This window comes from Palaemon carinicauda, chromosome 25, assembly GCF_036898095.1.
Source record: "Palaemon carinicauda isolate YSFRI2023 chromosome 25, ASM3689809v2, whole genome shotgun sequence".
Taxonomy (NCBI): Eukaryota; Metazoa; Arthropoda; class Malacostraca; order Decapoda; family Palaemonidae; genus Palaemon; species Palaemon carinicauda.
In genome coordinates, this window is record NC_090749.1 from 65865100 (window position 1) to 65870716 (window position 5617).

A 5617-nucleotide genomic window follows, 5' to 3' on the forward strand; every position below is an offset into this window, starting at 1 on the left:
TATTATCCTCCAAGCTGATTTCTCTTCGTATTAAAAATGATAAACCTTTATGCGTTAAGCAGTTACCTTATCCAAAGACTCGCAAGCGCCCATCAAAATGATGAAATATAGCGAGACTGAATTTGCATAACCGAAAGTTTTGTTATCGAGGTCTTAAGTTCAAAGTACCTAAGGGTAATCCTATTCATGGCTTACTTAATCATCCCCAAAGAGAAGAATCAAGGTATCTCGTTGTTGCCTCCACACAAACGATAGTCTTTTTAATATCAAGCCAAAAAGATATAGCTGTGATTTTCATCACATTTATCATTTAACTGTTAATTTGCAGAGGAGATTTTGACCACTTGAACTCATCATCATTAGCAGTTGTTAGCCCACTGCAGAACAAAAGGCCTTAGACATGTCCTTTCACTCATGTCCGTTTGTCTTTCTATTCCTGTCTATGCCGGAAAATTTCCTTGTTCGGTAATCCATCATCTTCCTTCCCCTGCTTCTTATGCAATCTATAGGAACCCATTCTGTTATTCCTTTTGTTCTTCTATTATCTGTCATTTTCATTATATATCCAGCCCATGCCCATTTCTTTTTCTTTTATGTTGTTAGAATATTCTCAACTTTAGTTTGCTTTCGTATCCATGTTGCTCCCTTTACGTCTCTTAGTGTTACTCCCATCATTATTCTCTCCATTGTTCTTTGAGTTGTAGTTAGCTTATGTTCTAAGCCTAAGGCTTTAACTACTTCATATCAAACATCTAAAGCTTATCAGTAGTGATTCAACCACCAACTCATTGCGCAACTCGATGCTTTCTTGTTGAGTTCCTTCCTTTTTAGTAGCATTTTCAAACCATGTCTGATATCTATTGGAATTTATAAGTCTTTTTTTATGATTATATACTCGTGCTCCAGAGTCCAATACGAAATATTACGACAGTTAGGTTTCATTGTTCATGTGGTGACCTAAGCAGTAAGTTGAGTATTTTGTGTTTGTGTATATATAATACATAATATATATATATATATATATATATATATATATATATATATATATATATATATATATATATAAACATATATGTATACATACAGACGCACACACACTTAAACAAAAGGAGTAATTTTTGGTTAAGTTCCGGAAGAAAGATAGGAAATTAGATATATTCTGAAACTGTACTCCTAAACAAAAGAGTAACCTAGTAAGTTACATAGGAATGAAGAGATGTTAAACCAGAAACAAAGCAAAATACCAAAGAAGTAACCATAGAAATAATGATAAAGAGACAGCCCCTAAAACTCTAAAGTAAAGACGTCCCTTGTGAATCTGAAAAGATTCATCTATTCCTTGTCTTTGAACGGCGTTCATTACTGCTGAAGTTTTGACAAAAATCATAAGCTTTCTTATAGTCCATAACTGCCATTCATTTTGACAAATATTCCACCACAAATCCAATAGTACCATCAAATTACATGATAACACCGAATATATATATATATATATATATATATATATATATATATATATATATATATATATATATATATATATATATATATATATATATATATATACATATATATATATATATATATATATATATATATATATATATATATATATATATATATATATATATATATTTATATATATATATGTATATATATATATATATATATATATATACTTATATATATGTGTGTATATATATATATATATATATATATATATATATATATATATATATATATATATATATATATATATATATATATATATATATATCCCAAAGTATTCATCCAAAGGAAAAAGAAATTACCACAGACTACAAGAAAACGTCACTTCTACCCAACAGGAAAAATAAGATGTCGACTCAAGGGGTTGTCTCAGAAAAGATTTTGGATGGACAGTCTTACGCTCCCTTGCTTTTATAAAGTCATTTTCCGCCTTCTCTGCCTTCGTCCCGTCCCCACGAGAGGATGCTAAGGTCATCCCAATCTTCCGCTCACCTACCTTAAGGCTTATTTTCTTAGTAAGAATGACCAGAGAAACGTCTTAGTGCAATCTTGGCAAAAAGGTTGGTCATGCGTTCATGCTTCAGATAATTGGGAATAGATGTTCCACCGTATGAAGTCGTTAAATAAAGGCTGTTTTTCTTTGGACCTCAAACATGTGCAGAACAGTCAGTCACCTTTTACACCCCTTTTAACGGTGCGTCTTTGCCTCAACATCTATACCAGCATAGAAAAAAAAAATGAAAATCGTTTCTCTGACCTGTATGGATAAGATTTATTTTTCTTCTCAGCTCATCCCCTGAGTTAACATATAACCACATTAGGCTCTATGAACTATTCTTATAAGGCCCTTTTCCACAAAGAACCAATAAACAAACAAGATCTAACCTTTACGCCTCTTCTGCATATGGCGATTAACCATCCTCCATGCAAGAATAACATAACTCTATCAATAACAGACCTTATGAACGTGGACATAAGACCCATTCTCCTTCCAAACACTCCCATCTACCCCGACCAGATGAAATTTTAGGAAATTTTCGACAGGTATAAGTACAGAAGAATTGTCATTGGCTTTTATCTTTCTTCGTGACCAAGTGGTTTAGTCACTCTCTATACAGGCTTGCCGACCAGGGTTCGATTCCCGGCCGGTCACAAACTCTTGTCTTTGTGTGATTTTGCCTGGGGCTCTGATCCCGAGGTTGTTGAGAGAATCCAGACATTAATGTATCAAAAATATATATGGCTTATTTGAATATGAAAAACACGTCTAAATGTGCAAAATTTATCATTAATCGAATGCCAAGTAACAAACTACCAATTAGCTACGATGGTGAAGATGGATTGATTTCAATTCTAAGTACAAAACACCTGAATTCAACAGGTATAAGTACAGAAGAATTGTCATTGACTTTTATCTTTCTTCGTGGCCAAGTGGTTTAGTCACTGTCTATACAGGCTTGCCGACCAGGGTTCGATTCCTGGCCGGTCACAAGCTCTTATCTTTGTGTGATTTTGCCTGGGGCTCTGATCCCGAGGTTGTTAAGAGAATCCAGACATTAATGTATCAAAAATATATATGGCTTATTTGAATATGAAAAACACGTCTAAATGTGCAAAATTTATCATTAATCGAATGCCAAGTAACAAACTACCAATTAGCTACGATGGTGAAGATGGATTGATTTCAATTCTAAGTACAAAACACCTGAATTCGACAGGTATAAGTACAGAAGAATTGTCATTGACTTTTATCTTTCTTCGTGGCCAAGTGGTTTAGTCACTGTCTATACAGGCTTGCCGACCAGGGTTCGATTCCTGGCCGGTCACAAGCTCTTGTCTTTGTGTGATTTCACCTGGGGCTCTGATCCCGAGGTCGTTAAGAGAATCCAGACATTAATGTATCAAAAATATATATGGCTTATTTGGATATATATATATATATATATATATATATATATATATATATATATATATATATATATATATATATATATATATATATATATATATATATATATATATATATATATATATATATATATATATATATATATATATATATATATATATATATATATATATATATAAACTGTATATATACATACATATATATATATATATATATATATTATATATATATATATATATATATATATATATATATGTATATATATATATATATATATATATATATATATATATATATATATATATATATATACACTGTATATATATATATATATATATATATATATATATATATATTTATATATATATACACTATATATATATATATATATATATATATATATATATATATATATATATTTATATATATATATATATATATATATATATATATATATATATATATATGTATATGTATGTGTGTATATAAATTATATATATATATATATATATATATATATATATATATATATGTATATATATATATATATATATATATATATATATATATATATATATATATATATATATATATATATATATATATATATATATATCCACACACACACAAATAATAAAATTACGCGATGAAAACCGAACATTTTGGATACTACTGTTTTCTCCTTCAGTCGTAAATTAATATAAGAACGACAAAACAAGCACCTATATACCCCTGAAAGATTTATAAGAAGACAGTCCATATCGATGCGACTGATACACAAGTTTAGTATTATTCTTTCAATAAATAATTTTTTACTGATCCCGGTGGATTCTACCATCTGACCTTTCAAAAAACAACTTCTGCTTCGTCAAGTGATGAGTGAAAAACTTAAATACAACTTTTTTAAGTTTTGTATGTGATTGAAAATAGCTTCATTTTGTCGTGTGGTTAAGCTGAATTATTCTTGGTCAAAGAGATTTTTCATTTAATTTAGAAGTAGGATTTATCATAAGACTGACATGGGAATTTGCATACCCTAATTGTTCAGTGGCTACTTTTCTCTTGGTAAGGATAGAAGAGACCCTTTAGCTATGGTAAGCAGCTCATCTAGGAGAAAGACACTCTAAAATCAAACCATTGTTCTCTAGTCTTGGGTATTGCCATAGCTTCTGTACCATGGCCTTCCACCGACTTGGGTTAAGAGATTTTTTGCCTGAGGCTACACTTGGGCACACTATTCTATCCTGTTTCTCTTCCACTCGTTGTTTACAAGTTTTTATCCTCTTGTTATTTTTTTCAAGTTTTTATAGTTTATATACGAAAGATTTATTTCAATGATTTTATTGTTTGTAATCTTAATAAAGTGTTTCTTTATTTCCTTTCCTCACTAGGCTCTTTTCCCCTGTTGGACCCTTTGGGCTTATGGCATCCTGCTTTTCTAACTAGGGCTGTAGCTTAGCAAGTAATAATTATAATAACTAAAATGATAATAATAATAATATTGAATATTGAATTCGATATTTGTAGGATTTTTACTGAGATTTTTTTTCCGATAATGTTGGTGTAGCTAAAAAATATCACACGCCCATGTATATAGCTCAATCATTTTAATGGTGCCCTGGCAAGGGATTTAAATTCTAAGACCAAGTGATTCTGAAGGTTTAGGTTGTGTAAAAGTGGTGTAAAATATGACAAGGTATGTTCGAAGCTTTTTCAATCTCGTGGTCAGTGCGTGTTGAAATCATACTTACACAAATTCAACAAACAAACCTCTGCTGTAATTCCTATATTATATTATATCAAACAGATCCTGCTAAGTATTAGTAATACTTCAAAATTAACTTTGTCCTCTTTTCTTAGTTTTTTGGGGGCCTTTCATTTACCCAGCTGGTTGACTATCTTAGAACTAGGAACAGAGTTATTGAATTTTTCATTCGGTATTGGCGACATAATTCAATGGTCCAACACAGTGGAAGCGCTGAATTCAATCTTCTCGAGGGCTTGCCGAGATCTGTCTTCAGTGACCCAACGGCACATGATTACAGGCCAACACCGGGGAGTCGTAAAATTCAGACTTCTTAGGCTTGCTGACTGCTGTTTCCAATAACCAAATGGTGCCTAACTACGGTTCAGCACAGGAGAAGCGTACAATTTAGACTCCTCGGGGGCATTTTGAGACCCGTTTTCAACACCACAACG